Source organism: Spea bombifrons, chromosome 5 (genome assembly GCF_027358695.1).
Source record: "Spea bombifrons isolate aSpeBom1 chromosome 5, aSpeBom1.2.pri, whole genome shotgun sequence".
NCBI lineage: Eukaryota > Metazoa > Chordata > Amphibia > Anura > Pelobatidae > Spea > Spea bombifrons.
In genome coordinates this window covers 90637318-90654372 of record NC_071091.1, presented here as the reverse complement: position 1 = coordinate 90654372, position 17055 = coordinate 90637318, and the positions used below count along the sequence as shown (strand labels likewise).

General features: G+C 40.3%; 1 protein-coding gene across 1 annotated transcript in view; it reads right to left on the bottom strand.

Annotated features, from left to right (window-relative positions):
- LOC128496406 (putative leucine-rich repeat-containing protein DDB_G0290503) overlaps window positions 1-15169 on the bottom strand; it is a 208103-nt gene extending 192934 nt beyond the window's left edge. The window contains exon 1 of the mRNA XM_053466019.1: window positions 15121-15169. The gene's annotated coding sequence lies outside the window, so the exon portion shown is untranslated. The remainder of the gene's footprint in view (window positions 1-15120) is intronic.
- Window positions 15170-17055: the final 1886 nt, after the last annotated feature.

The following is a 17055-nucleotide window of genomic DNA, read 5'->3' as shown; positions in this document are numbered from 1 at the left end:
CAGCAATGTCCCAAACCAGCAGATGTCAAAACTTTACAGCCGAGGAAAGCTTAAAAAAGCAAAGACGTGGGATTTTCAGTCCCAGCAGTGATGATGACTGTTTTATTGCAACAATAACCAAATACCTGTTGCCCTAATCCAACAATCAGATGCAAACCTGCAGTCACAAGCAAGGTATTTTGCTTTGAATCTTTAAGGAAAAATAAATGTGGCTAAATACAGAATTCCAAGCACGGATAATGCTAAGCAATTGATTGTGGATAACGTAAACTACAAAACATAATAAACTAAATAATGATTTGTTAATAATTTTACATACAGTGTTAGAAAAAAAATACCTGCACTTTAACTCCTAAAGTGCCAGAGGCCAGGACACATTTTTTTCCCCCTGGAGAGTGAGGTCAGTTTTTGTAGTTTTGCTATAATTATATTTAATAGACAACCTTAGAAACACCTGACTCTTTACCTAGGGAAGCCTATTTTTCTTCCAGAGTTAAGCTAACCCAAACCATGCATCCAGGGGCCTAATGAGAAACGACCGGGCCCAGGTGCAACAAATTGCCCCAGGCTCCCCAAATAGCTAGTATGTTTCATCACTGCCCCCACAAAACTGGTCTGTGCCTTCTTTGCCCCCCCCTCAAACATACAACAAATGTAAACACACAAATTACATAAACTTACTCATACTTACTAACACACATCCCCATGCTCACAGACGCCACATCCATTCACACACACACACACGTCCACATCCATTCTCACTCACACACATCCATACACACAAGTCCACACACACTCACACACATCCACATCCATTCTCACTCACACACATCCATACACACAAGTCCACACACACTCACACACATCCATACACACACATCCATGCTCACACACACACACACACACACGTCCACATCCATGCTCGCTCGCACACACACACACGTTCACATCCATGCTCACTCGCTCGCACACACACACACACACACACACACACACACACACACACGTCCACATCCATGATCACACACATACACATGTATATTATATATAAACACATATATATATACATCCCTCCCGCCTCCGCTTGCCTCTCACCGTTCCTGCAACTTTCTCTCTCGTTTTCTCCATTACGTTTCTGTCTGCCTGTGCCCTTTTAAAATAGTTTAGAAAGGGCCCTTCCGGCCTGGATCTGTGAGTTTTAGGTCGGAAGGGCCCTTTTCTAAACTATTTTGAACCAGCACGGGGAGGAAGGAAGAAGGCATCCCATCACATGATATAAAATAAGTGAAACAAACATATCCTTCCCAATTATTTCCCTATAAATTTCTAAAGCAAAGAATGAAAATAAAAGGAAGGGATTTATTTTCAAAGTTCTCCCTTAACAAATGTATTCAATAGATATGGTTGTACATACTAGATATATATAGACAGTAGAGTTGTGCATTCAGGTTTGTATGAATTTTAACAGAATTTTCCAATTTCTGAAATTTGTACGAACGTCTGAACATGATAAGGGACCTCCAACAAAAACGAAACAGAGGACTCATAATATTTGTTTGCATTCCATCGGTAGTTTCACTCTCATGCTTGCCAACACTCTCTCTCAATGTCTCCCATCCTTTTCTGTTGACTACTTCTGTGTCCTTGTCACCTTTTCCGGAGCTATGCTTCTAGTCTTGCCTCATCTTGTGAGTACTTCCACAAAAGAGTGGAGCCTCCGAGCACACACTCTCTCCAACTGGAGGAATGGGAAAGAGGATGTCCCAGTGGGGCAGGCAATGGCTTTATTTATACCATTGCTCCACCCTTTTGCTGAAGTACTGCAAGAGGCCAGAATATTGCAGACAGATTCATGGATAAAGAGAAGTACTTTCTCCGGGAATCCGTCTGCATTATTCTGGCATCTTGGAGTACTTCCACAAAAGGGTCGAGCAATGGTGCGGCCCACGGGGACAGCCTCTCACCTCTCACCCATACCTCCAACATGGTGGGAGGGTGTGAGGGTGTGAGTGGAGGCTCCGCCCCTTTGAGGAAGCGCGGTAGGAAGCCTGGTTAACAGAGCTGATACCAGTGAGAAGCAGACAATGAAAGCAGACAGGGGAAAAAGACAGAAGAACAAAAAGAGGCAAGAGAAGAAGTGGAGCTGCAGAAAAAGAGACAGCAGAGAAGGTAGGTAGAGATTGAGAGAGAGCGTAGTATAAAGGGTAAAAAGTAGTGCATCACACAACGATTTGTAGATTGTAAACACATTTGAGCAGGGCCGTCCTTATGTCTTGTTTCTGTAAGTCAAACTGTTTTGTTATAAACTTCTTGTTATGTCCAGTTTACCCATTGTATGCCACTATATAATTAAATGAATAGTAATTTAGACAAATGAGCTCACTACCCTCTGGACTGTAAGATCATTTGACCAAGGCCCTCTTTACTTTTGTTTCTGTAAGTCCAAATTGTTGTGATTCACTATTTCTTATGGCCTGTTTATGCATTGTACAGCGCCGTGGAATCCATATATATCCATATATGGTGCTCTACAAAACAATCAATAATTAATACTAATAATAGTTACTAAAAAATCCCATAGAGCAAAAATATGTGTGGTTGAAAAAACATGCACTCAAAAACGTGTGTATATGACACACATTTTTAAATTATACATTATTAACAATGCTTTATTGCTGCTTGCCATCCTGATCTATTACAAAAGGTTTAAGGTGCCACATTGCTACACATGTAAGGAGGCCTTTATTGCTAACCTTATAATGCATTAAGTATCTTGTACTTCACTAATGTTGAATCTGCCACTACAAGCAATTTATTCCATCTTGCAACCATTGAGTGCTCATAAATCAGTATTATACCCTTTTTTCTGCCTTTTACTTGGTTGGCGATTTCACAGAAAGCATAGAGAAATAGAAAAGGCAGCATTTGGACTGAAAGACTAATATTGGCGCACATATTGATTTTAATTAGTCTAATTAGTTCATTACACGAAAAATCAAATAGACCATTTATTACACTCTCTAGTAATGGCATAAGATCAAGGATTTAATGTGGTAATGAAGAAGATCAATTATCACTCATAAAGGAAGTCATTAACAAGTGTAAACACTGTCAAATTGAATAGAATTACAAATTATGAAGTCACATACTGTCTATTTATACGAGTACAACGAGTCTTTTGTTCTACTGTTTGTATTAAAGGTAAAAGCTTTATTAATGTATGGCTTCAAAATATGTGAAATTGCTGCCATTAAATGACATATTGTCACTAAAATCATAATTTTTATCCAACATCAGTAGATGTATATGCTAGCAGTGATTGAATCAACACGATTCAATACAAATAATCGCTAAATAAATAATGGCAACAAATAGAGTACAAAATTGTAATTATAAACACAATTAAATCCATCCCTGGAAACTTTATAAAATTATGTATTTTGTTTTTTTTAAAAAAACATATTTCATCAAGATTTCATTATCCTTGATTACTAGATCCTTCACAAGTTTCCTGTGATTTTTGTTTCAACCTTAGCAATTAAATCACAATACGGGGAAATGGTGGATAGAGTGTCCAGTGCTAAAATAAAAAATATAGATATATGTTCCAAACACTGAGCACTAAGTAATAGCTCTGATTGAGCATCTTTTCCCTAAGTGTGAAATTTATTTATCTACATTGTATAAACACAAACATTTGCCTTATAGCACCTAAGGAACCAGTATTATAATCCAAGATAACTTCAGTTTCAACTTAGCCAAACTACAACATGGGCGTCCGCAGGATATTTTCGGGGGGGGGGGGGCAAATTATCCTCCCAACCTTTCCCCTCTGCCACCACAATACCTCCTTAAATCACCCCCATTACCTACCTTTGTTGGCTCAGGAGAGAAGGCAAATGTTAGTTACCCATTAATAGGAAAATTATTTGACTACGGCAGTAGTAACTAAAAGACCATCATAAACCCACAAAACATGAGAACTTTACCTTACAATAGCTGGAGTGGTAAAGATTAGCCACAATTACCCCAGTATGTAAACTCACCAGATCAGGGCCCTCTTCTCCTTTTGTACCAGTTTGCTTTTGTGTGTGATTTTACATTATTTTACTATGTTTTATCATGTTTATCATGGGAGCTACAGTGTAGGCCACCACACCCCCTCCATAACTACAATTCCCATGATGTTCATCCAGCAATATGGCCCCTGAAGACTTGTTTTAGTCCCCCCAAAGTCCAATCTACAGTTACCAGCTACTATATCATGGGAGCTATGGTTAGTGTGTGAGCTGGAGCTGGCTCAACATCATGTAGTTGCAGTCAAGAATTAATGTTTTGTTGTGTAGCATAGCATTCTGAGGTATTACAAAAAGAAAGTAGTTAGAGGGAAGTAAAAAAAGAGACACAATGGCTCTGAACCAAAATAAGACACTTGGTAGTTTTCCAGCAGTTGAGGTAACATTTGGTATTCAAAATGCTGTAATTTGCTAAATGTGTCATGATGTTCAGCAAACTAAATGGATGGCTGAGAATTATGAGATATGCTCAGCAACTGGAATGCCAAACCATTATGATATAAAAACTAACCTTTGACACTCTAGTTATACTCACGTTCCCATGATGCTTAACATAGCAGACTGGCTGTACGCAATACATATTTGAACTAAAACTACCTTGTGTCTGCAGCCTGCAAACTGTGTCTCTCTCCCCAGGCGGAGACTCTGAGTCTATGAAGGAGCAGCTCCCAGAGTGAAGGGGAGGAGACCAGCTAGAGGGAGAGGAAGAAAGTAGACCCAACCACTCTGACAGCAAGGGGTGTACAGAATTAAATCCAAGCTTTTTTTCTATGTCTAGTTAACCTACTCTAACAGCCTACTGTTCCTCCTTCCTTTGCTACTGCTCCAGTGGGCCTCTTTAAATTTCCGTGGGGGGTGCAAGTTCCTCTTGCCCTCTCCTCTGCACATCCATGAACAGGGTAGTCCAGCAATGCCACATTTAGAGAAGTTATTTTTTCACAAGACCAAAGATAAAAAGATCATAGTTTGGGTCATAATTAGCTTCATATAGTGCCATGTCTGTGGTGGCTGATCTTTTTGACTGTTTTGTAAACACTTTAAAAGGTAAAGAATGAGTCTCTTATTTATTTTTTTAAACAGCTTAAATCAATGATTACCGTAAATGGTTTTCATTGGAAGCACAAGACCTTTATCACGTCAAGTGGTGTAAGATCTGCTAATTTAAAATCAGTAGTAACAAACAGAGTTACATGAAACATGTTCGATATTATAAAACAGTTGACAGGTTTAACTATGTTTGAAAGGTGAGGTAAAGACTGTGAAAAAACGTCAAGTTCACTTATGAAGCACATGCATAAATACAATATTTTCTTACAAAATGAGACAGTTGCATGCTAATTAGACGGCAGATGGTACACAGTTATTGTAAGAATATGAACACATCTGGTATAAATCAGAAGTAGTAAATGCCTGCACATCAAATTTAAATTTGATTAGGTTCCACAGCAGTAATTCTTCATTATGCTTTTGAGACTTGGTCCCATTTATAATGATCCTGTCTTTCTATCACATACTTTCTGACATAACCATTTTCAAAACAGAACATAACTTTTTATACTTTAATAGAAAACCTTATATTCCAGCTATTCATGTGTGTGTTATTTTATTATCTGTATGGAATGTGATAATCTGGCATGACAAGAAAATGTGATCCAGCAAAAATTAAATGAGCTAATGCCAATATGCCATATTCACCTATTTCAATGGAGAGGTTATGAGATGGCAGGAACGTGTCTAGTGAAAGGAGATGGAAACTTCCTTACCGAGACGCTTAATTTATCATAACTCTGAGAAGTTTTATATTATTCCAGTATATATACAGTAATTATGTAAGTATTTATATTAGATTATAACCAGTTTTTTTCTTTTTATGACTGGTACTATTTATGCCTTGGTTTATGCTCAATCCGTGTGCAAGGCACAATATCAAGCACCCGATGAAGAGTTATTACGTGACATATTTCTTGGTGTTCTACTGCATTACATACTTCCTGTTTTGCCTTTGTATGATTCGATACTTTAAAAGTTACTAGAGACTTTATTTTCTACACACCAAAACCTTCCCAAATCTTTAACTACCTTGAAATTAGCAACTGCTTCTTCGACTCTTGGGGAAAAAAAAAAAATTTCTTCCACCTTGCAGATTCAGATTAGATTTTTGCCCTTTACACAGCTACTTAAATTGTGAAGGTAAAATAGGCACTTTATATATGTTTAAATAAAGTATGAAAATAATACTTAACCAAAATTTTCAGATGTATAGTATTCAACCTCAATGTATTTACAATGGAGAAAACAATACCACAACTAAAATGTGTTCTAATGGACTAAAATGGAGAAAATGTAAAATCAGACATCTAAGGTTTTATTTTTCAAAATGGCTGTAAACTTGTTAGCTGATCAAGAAATGCGTTCACCTTGGTGTATAACCAGTCTGTTACACATTCTGAAGCACATACATTATCAAAAAGAGAGGACCCTTGAAAACCAAATCTTGCACTATGAATGAAAGTTCGCCCTTCGGAGTTTCTACATTGAACCTCCTCTCCTGAGATTTACATGCAAGATCAATAGATAATTACATCTTTCATATATGTTTTATATAGCATGATTCCTTTCCCTCTGGTTTATATGCCCTGTGTACTCTTTTAGCATCTGAAGCACTGAGTTTCTTCAACATCTTCAAGTTTCTGTGTAAAATAAACATCAGGATAGGTGGTAAAACGTGGGAATTATATACCATAGCATATTTTAATCTTTATGGAATAAAATCTTCCTGAATTTGACGGTCACAAAAGATCCATAGAAACCTTTCAATCTACCAGTCATACAAGTTCTAAACGCAATGGACAAATAAGATAATCATACATAATTTTCACAATTACGGAGCAATCCTCAATTTAAAGCTCACTAAAAGGTTTCAGTAGAACCTAAAGATTTTGAAAAAATAACCAGGATATTCATGCTTCACCATGTAACGAAGCATCAAGTGACCCTAAGTAGAAAAGATTATTAGGTGAAAAAAATACATTAATACAAAAGGGAAGGCCGAATGAGCTTTACAACGTAATGTTTCCTGCAAAAAAAAATCTGCGTGCTTGATGTATCAAGAAGTCATGTTATAGGGTAGGGTGATAAAAACTGCAGTCCGAGCCGCACAATTTACACAACATGGTCTAAGTAAAACTGTGACTGCTAGCTAGTATACCTAACATGCATGCGCAGCAATGACATATCTGTATATCATATGTGTATGTAAACTAGGGCTGCAACAACTAATCGATAAAATCGATAATAATCGATAATGAAATTCGTTGGCAACGAATTTCATTATCGATTAGTTGAATCGATTATTATCGATTATAAAATGAGGGTTTTTTCAGAGCACACGCTCTGAAAAATCCCCCTCATTATATAATCCGTTTAGTCTGACTCACCGTCTCACAGCAGCAGCTCCTACTTACTCCCCCTCCCTGTAATCACTGTGACAACTGGCCCGCCCCTTCCTTCTCCAGGCCAGAACCACATGGCTGTGACACTCATCTAACTGTAAGTATATGTGTATATATATATATATATATATATATATATATATATATATATATATATATATATATATATATATTTGGGCTACTGAAAGTTAGGGGAGGTGGGGGTTAATTTAGGGGCAGTTATGGTTAGTGGGGTGTTTAGGGTTAATTTAGGGGCAGTTATGGTTAATTGGGTGTTTAGGGTTAATTTAGGGGCAGTTATGTTAATAGGGTGTTTAGGGTTAATTTAGGAGCAGCTGTGGTTAATGGGGTGTTTGGGGTTAATTTGAGGCAGTTGTGGTTAATGGTGTGTTTAGGGTTAATTTAGGGGATGCTGTGGTTGATGGGGTCTTTAGGGTTAATTTAGGGGATGCTGTGGTTAAGGGGGTGTTAAGGGTTAATTTAGGGGCAGTTATGGTTAATGGGGAGTTTAGGGTTAATTTAGGGGAATCTAAATCCTGGGGGCAGTGAAGTGACATATCTGGGGGTATAAGGCATATACAGTATATAAGGCATATGTGGGGAGGGCAGTGTGGCATGTCTGGGGAGGACGGAGTGGTGTATCAGGGTGTATAAGGCATATCTGGGGTAGAGTGGCATATCTGGGGGTAGAGAAGTGGCATGTCTGGGGAGGATGGAGTGGGGATATAAGGCGTATCAGGCACAGTGGCAGATGTGGGAGGCAGCGTGGAGTGGCAGATGTGGGAGGCAGCGTGGCATATGTGGGAGGCATTGTGGAGTGGGAGGCAGCATGGCGTGGCATATGTGGGGAGGGCAGGGTGGCATGTCTGGGGAGGATGGAGTGGTGTTTCAGGGGGTATAAGGCATATCAGGCACAGTGGCATGTGGGGGGTAGAGTGGAGTGGCAGATGTGGGAGGCAGCGTGGCGTGGCAGATGTGGGAGGCAGCGTGGAGTGGTATATGTGGGAGGCAGCGTGGTGTGGTATATGTGGGAGGCAGCGTGGAGTGCTGTGGTAGGCAGCGTGGCACATGTGGGGGGGCAGCATGGCATGTCTGGGAGGCAGCGTAGCAAGCCTGGGCTCAAATGTACATATATTGGGGGGCTGGTTGGGAAATAAAGACAAGAAATGTATTATCAAAGTTTTTTTATTCTGCTGTTTGTATTTAACATCATTTGTTTAGTAAATTATTTTAAATAAATGAAAAATTTACATTCATTTTTTTTATCCGATTAATCGATTAATCGAAAAAATAATCGGCCAACTAATCGATTATTAAAATAATCGTTAGTTGCAGCCCTAATGTAAACACAGCTGCCACTTCTCATGACAGTAGACTTTTAAATGAAAGACAGAAATATAGGTGTCAATAAGGCAGGGGCATGAAGGGATACTTGCCCACAGCAGCAATATATTTACACAAAATAGGAGGAAAGAGAACATTTAGTCTGTGGCAAAGGAAATAATTTATAGCCATACATTCTTCTGAGACCTTGGAAAATTGTTACAGATAGACAAGAAGAGCTACTTTCCATGCCAGCCTCAGTCAAAAGCAGTGGCGACTCTAGAAACAATATATAGGGGGGGCACATAAGATACCACAGTCAAACTGGGGGAGCATTCATAATTTCCAAAAGTAATGTGATATGGAATTATACTTTTGTTATTGGGCTACAATAATACTTAATCATTCAACATGGGAAGCCTGAAGCCACAATTGAGTGTGACTAATCCTTGAAATAAATATTATAACACAATAAATAACTTTTCCACTAAATGATTTCAGGGCCTTGAACGTTTTGTCCCCTGAAGTCACTACAACTTCAGGAGGGCATTTTATCTCTGGAAAAATATAAATTAAATAATTCCTACTGTAAGTTAAGTGCTAGGAAACAGATGACCAAACACACACACCAACACAGGCTCTGTCACACCAACACCCAGACACAAACACACACACCAGGACAGGCTCTGCCATACAGACACCCACACACATCAGGACAGGCTCTGCCACACCCACATCCAAACACACACATACCAGGACAGGCTCTGACACACTGACACCCAAACACACACCCTAGGACAGGCTCTGCCACACTGACAACTGAGCACACACACCAGGACAGGCTCTGCCACACCAACACCCAAACACACACCAGGACAGGCTCTGCCACACCAACACCTATACACACACCCGAGGACAGGCTCTGCTACACTGATAACCAAAAACACACAAACAGCAGGACACAATCTTCGTCACAGATGTCTATATCAGGATGGATTTTTCACACTGCATTGTCGTTTATACCCCCCTTAGTGTTTTTGCCCCTTGTGTATTGATGCCCCTGCTGCCCATATATATTAATATTAGCCCCAGTTGCCGATAGCAGGTATAGATCAACACATTAACACACAAACCAAGCTTTACATGTATAGATCAACTGATATTCACTTGTGATCTCAGCACTGAAGGTATATATCAAATAAACAGAATCAGACATACAAATCCTGTATTTGCAGGTAGACAATAGTATATGAAACGTAGCATTGCAGGTATAGATAAAATAAATACATGGAAACAGCATTGCAGGTATTAATCAACTGAATAAGACATACAAACACTGTATTTGCAGGTATACATAAATAATGTATGGAAATATATAGATATGGCTCTACAGAATAACGCAAAAACCCAGCTTTGCAGGTATAGATCAATTGGAATTCGCATAAAAACACGTCATTAAAAGGCATATTTAAAACCCCCTAAATTACAGGCATAGATCACAGGTTGCGTCCACACTGCCCACACAGCAATCACACTCCTATCATACCCAGGCAACCAGTAAATGCTGGTACCTAGGCATGATGGGACGGTGCTCGCTGTGATTGCTGTTAGCAATCACACTCCTATCATGCCAAGTCAGCCAGTACATGCTGGTACAGGGTGGCTGTAAGTGATGTGCAGACCCCATACTGCTGGCAGCATCAATACACAAGGGGGGCAGCTAGCTAGGTTTCAGCATGTACTGGCTGACTTGGCATGACAGGAGTGTGATTGCTAACAGCAATTAAAGTCCCATCATGCCTAGGTTCCAGCACTTACACATCCATGCTATCACACACACACACACTCATTTATTCATATAATCATTCATTCAGATTCATTCCCTCAATCACACACACTCATTCAAACACCCTCCCCACCCCCTTACCTGCACTGCAGCTCCTCGATGCCGCTCACAGACTTCAGCAGGGGGCGCGGCCTCCCTCTGCGTTCTCTGCTAGCTTCCGCTTCCTCTATGCAGTACAGAAGACCCTCCCACAGGTAAGTAGCAGGGCTCGAGGTGCGGCCCGCGTAAGATCGGTTGCCCTGGCTGCCGATCTTACGCGGGCCGCACCCTCTCTCTCCTCCGCATTAAAAAAATAAATAAATAAATAATAAAAAAAGACGGGATTTAAAGTCGCATTGCGACTTTATTCCAAATTCGGCAGGGGGGCAAGGATTAACCTAGGGGGGGCAATTGCCTCCCCTTGCCCCCCTGTAGCGACGCCACTGGTCAAAAGGCAATAGGTACATAGGATCCATGTACATAATTATTTTTTGAATTGTACAATGCTTGTTCTATGGCTTCTTTAAACATTACTTTTATTCATTAGAGTATAATAATACATATTATTAATATAGTCTGCTATTTCATTCAGTTAAGTGGAATGCATAGGTAGTATAGCATAATACACAGGACTGGAACAGCATATGTCTGGTTCCCTATTTTCTGAAGAACCTGCGTCTATACATATGATACTTCAAAAAAAAGGTCCATAAAGCTTCATGGGTTGCAAATTACATTTTAGAGGTGTTCTCGGAAACAAATATAGTCTTGCTTTGGATTATTCTGAGTCTACCCTGAAATCTATGGCACAACTCTGGATGAGGCTAGAGCAGTAAAACTAGGGCTCATGGTGCCTTGGATCGGACCTGAGGTCCCAACTCCTTGCTGATGCCACATCCACTTCTGGAAGCAGGAGGAGGTTCAGGGGGCTTGCTGCATAAAGACAAGCATGCCTTTCACCTTGTAAACCCTGGGGTAGATGCCTCTCTCTCTTCCCATGGATGTTTTGACTCTGTGTAAGGCATTTTCAAGCTTAATAAGACTTAATTTCTTTTAGTTATATTATAATCATCCTGAGCCACAACTCTATTTAAATTAGTATAGGACTAGAAACACTTTGTATTGTTCTAGAGTTCTATGCCCATACAAGTTCCCCTATTGCACTGTAGGACAGGTCAATAATAATTTAACACTCTTATTAAAATAACCACATAAAAAAATAAGAAAAACAAGAAAAAAAATACATTGACTTTTCAGAAAATGAAGTTCAAAAGGAAACTGTCAAACATGCAATGACTTACGATTACATACATGCATTTCCAAGAAGGAAGTCTTAAGTGCTGAGCATTCAAATGTAAACATTTCAAACAGCTGTCATTGTGAATTCAGCTTTTTTTCATACTACTGAATGATTTCTAGTCCCATTGAATATAGTAATAGGGTGAAGAATACACAAGCACACATAACTGCAACTTCAGCAACATCTGAAGTATCCCCTAGATACCAACGAATATGTATTGGGCAATGATGAATGGTCATAATTCCTTTGATGACCACGGAGCAATCAGGCATGTTCAGCAGCTTCTAAAATAATGAGAAATACAGGTCTCCCCTTTGAGAAAAGGAATTTTAGAAAAATGAATGTGAAGTAACCAAGCTATTTGAATAAAAAACAAATACTATGCACTATTTTATTTGTGTTCCTATAACATAAAGGTATTCAAATGCCTTGTATCAACTTATTGGAGATTCTCAGTTAGAGACAATCTTTTTAACCCCATACTCCAAGAATCAGACACCACGTAAAATGTATCTCGACTTATTATCCATTAACCCTTGACAAATGTTCCTTGAAAATATAACTCATGTGCACACTGCCACCACACTTAATAATAGGGCACCCCCATGCTTAGTCCTACTGACACCATTAGCCTGCACAGATGCTGTGACCCACATTGATTGTCCATGCTTCATGTTGTGTGCTTGCTTCATGTATGTGCACAGTGGTACCCAAGGAACAGCTGCTCTGGACCCTTAAGGTAAGCCTGGGCCCAAAGCAGCTGCTCTTGTATCCATCTAGATATATGCATACCTGGGAACTTCCCAGGGCAGACTACCTGGAACTACTACTACTACCTTTTCATCTAAGTGAGTGGCTTTGTGAAGGGGTAGGGCTAGTCTGCCATGTAGATGGGGATAGCTCTGCATGGAGTGGGCCAGCCACATAAAGGGATGAGGCTAGCCCCAAAGAGCACAGAGTGGGCAGTTACCTAGAGATAGGTTTAAGCAGCACAAGACCCAGAGACTCCAAGTCAAACCTGAAGAATTCCCAGGTACACATAATCTGATCAAGCAGGATTTGTCCTCTGTACTTGTGATGCAAAATCAGTATAACTAGTGTCTGTGAAAGTGAACTGCGCCTACTAGTAGAAATTGGCTGAACATATTTCTCTATTTACAGGTTACCCCATTTACACCAGGAATCACATAACACGTTTACACCGCAGGACTGTATTCAAATCACAATTGTTCATGCATAGTTCCCCCCTAAGATTTGGCAATTAAAATACAATTTTTTTCACTTGGAATTATACCTATTCTATCCAGCATGTCAAAAGTAAAAGAATTTAAAAAGATCATTTGGGTGATCCTTCCATTCACACCACTTTGGTGAATGTTTGCAGTGAAAGACTAGAAGAGAGCATTCTGAAATCGTGTCCCCACTTAAAGGGGATATGCAGTGTCTCTATCCTATCCTTCGGCCTGTGTACAGGCTAGCAAATTTTCATTTAGAACATATAAAATATGCCTCAGCCTCATCTCTGAAGACACACACACTCTCTTTTCCTACAAATGCTCGTAAAGCACTCTGTCTCTGTGATATTTTAAGGCAAAAAGAGGGGGGGACTTGTTTTAGAAACGTAACCACACAAAAGACATATAATTAACCTGAACTATACTCCGTGACTGACAGCTTTGGTGATGGCAGAATCCTTAGCATACTAAATTACATCATTTTTAGGAAATGACTTACTCTTCAAATATTAGCAAAGCAGACTGAGAAGACCAGAAGAGTTATGATTATTTACTTAAGTGTTTGAGTGAGAACTTAATGTTGGTTTCTGTGTCTTTTTTTCATTCCGCCGGGTATTTTGTTTTTGTGAAATTATTTTACAGTAATATGAACAATAATTTTGTTACAATAAATCCAACAGAACGGAAAAACATGAACATACATGAAGATGTGTCTCTGAGAATAGTCTATAGTCTACCACGGGGTGATTGTTCTTACTAAGCTCTGATATTATTTGATATTGATATTATTGCTGAATATAATTTATAAATGAGTCATTAATTTAACAAACAAGCCCATGTAGCTATTTTTCCTAAAAATGCAGATTTTGTGTAATGTCAGCACCCACTCTTCCAGTATCTCAAAACTGGAGAGAATTTATAACCATCAAGAAAAGGAACTGAAAATTTTACTCTGTATGGCCTGTCATTAAACATTTTTTTTAATGAATTGCAAAATCAAACTAAAGTAATTATATAAAAATACAATGTTTAAATTATAAAGGATTTAAAAATTATTATAGTATGGGTTTCCCTTTTTTGGACACAACTTCAGAGATGATTCTTTATTCGGCTTTGGTATTGGGATGCATCACTATATCTGATGTTTCCAATTATGCGTGTGGGTATGATAGTGCTAAATTCATCAGAGAAGGTGGAACATCACCTTTAATCACCAGCTGGGACGCCAGTACAGGTTACTTTATCATTCTTTGCAATCAGGGCCAGACTGGGGATGATAGAGCGGCCCTGGCATTTTAAGGCCACGTTCTGGGTTTTTTTGGCTCTCACGCTGTGCGGCTTGGTGTGTCCAGCTGGGGACCTCACACCGCAGGGCCTGATCTGCCCCTGGAGTATTATATATATACGGCTTCACCCTTTTACATTATATATAATATATATATAACATATATATATATATATATATATATATATATATATATATTGACCAAATGTGGCAAATGGCCAGCCCAGGCCTGTTTGCAGCATTTCCAAAATATTATGCCCAGAGAATCAAAGCCATCATAATAAAAAATAATCCAATACAAACCCCTGTAAAACATTCAGGATTTCTGTATTTCTTGTAGATGGAATCATTGTATGGATCCATGGCAACAGACAAATAAACGCAACTATTGTGCAGGAAATCAAACTAAAGTCAATATAAATGTATATACCGGTAAATATATATAATCGTAAAGCATTCGAAAAACTTCACGGTTCTGTTTTAAAGAGTTAACTGACTGTAAGGTGAGGAATGCTCAAACCGGCACTTCAACAGTTAACGGAGCGCCGCGTTAGATGGCACCGACGCTACAATGTTTCAGGTCCCGGTGCACCTGCTCCGCTCTCCGTGACTGGTATGTCCTACCTCCGCCTCTTTACGTAGACTCGTCCCCGCTGCACGTTCGCTTCCCGCTGTCTGTGTACCTGCGCCGGTAGCAGAGCCCGCACTGAGTCCCTGGGGAGACAGTTATGGAAAGGGCGCGAAGTGAGCGGGGTAGAGGCGGGAGAGGAGGGATAGTTGCCGGGGGTCTGCGCTGCCTCCGGTTGTGACCTGGCGGAGGGGGGCAGGGGTGAGGGAAGCCCCGGGCAGGGGTTGGGGGATGTCCGAACTGCGTACCATTAACTTCCATTAAAGCCAAGCTTGGAATGTAGAGCATGGATAAGGTTATAATGATGTGTGTGGAATGGGGACTGTATATAGTGCGATGCGGCAGGTGACACAGCAGGGCGATTATATTCATGGTACACGCTAACGGCCGCTATAAGGCGAAACATTGGAGCCGGAATGGGACACAAACATCGGCCTCTGTTCACCAAAAGGAGTTAAGTGGTGTTACCTCTCACTCCGTTATCCACTGCGAAGGGACATCACTAGAAAGTTTGTGCAGCAAGAAAGCCTAAGCTGACCCTATATAATGTATAGTTCAATATGTAAACAGACTTTCAAAGAACCTCCATTAATTTAACTATACATTACCCAGGCGCCCACTGGGGTTAGGCCTTCATAATGTATAGTGAATTGACCCATTTATTATAAATGGGCTGTCGCTGTTAAGTCTAGATGTCCCAGGATGTACTAAAATGTCTCGCATGACTAAGGTGGTATAATATTGTTATTTTGTAGCTAATGAGCTGTTTGATTTATGAACTTAAGTGATCTCCAAAAGTGTTCACACACACACATACCTGGCATTTTGTTTTCTATTTTGTTGCATTACAACCTTGAATTTAAATGGATTTTTATTTGGATTTTATTTGGACATACACAAAATAGTGCAAATTGGTAAAGTGATAAAATATATATATAAAAAAAGAAGTTGTGCTTGCGTATGTATTCACCCCCTTTGCTATGAAGCCCCTTAATATGATCTGGTGCAACCGATTACCTTCAGAAGTAAGTTAAAGTCCACCTGTGTGCAATCAGTGTCACAGGAGTCTGCAACACCACTGAGCAAGGGGCACCATGAAGATCAAGGAGGTCTCAAAATGGGTAATGGTCAGTCGGTCAGTGGGTCAGTCTTGTACAATGAACAATTACTTTCAAGGGTTCCATGTATAACCCCTTAAGGACAATAGGGGTTTTTACTCGTAGTACCGTATTTGCTCGATTATAAGACGAGGTTTTTTTCAGAGCAAATGCTCTGAAAAATACCCCTCGTCTTATAATCGGGGTCGTCTTCTAATCAGACCTCAAATAGAGGTCTGATTAGGAGACTAAGATCCAGATCCCCCGCACCGCTGCAGGGGACCTGGATCCTCCAGTCGTCGCCCCCCCCCCCCAATTTAACGCCCCACACACACACACTTACCGGTGCTTCCGGAGGTGAAGTTGGCAGCGGGGGTTTGTATGCGTCCGTCGCAAATACCTTCCCCGACTGTCAGCGATCAGAGTTCCCCGCACCGGTGCGGGGAACTCTGATCTCTGACAGCCGGGGAAGGTATTTGCGACGGACGCATACAAACCCCCGCTGCCAACTCCACCTCCTTCCGGCTGCCGCGAAATGAGACGTCAACCCGCTGCCCCGGCAATACAGCAGGAAATTGGAAGCACCGGTAAGTAAGTGTGTGTGTGTGTAGGGCATTTCTGGAATGCCTTATACCCCTATATGCCACTCTGGCACTTAGGGGGTTAAAAGGCATATTATGGGGCAGAGTGGCATATAGGGAGGTATAAGGCATTTCAGGAGGCAGAGTGGCGTCAAGGGGGCATTTAATAGTGCACTCTGCCTCCTGAAATGCCTTATACCTCCCTATATGCCACTCTGCCCCATAATATGCCTTTTAACCCCTAAATGCCAGA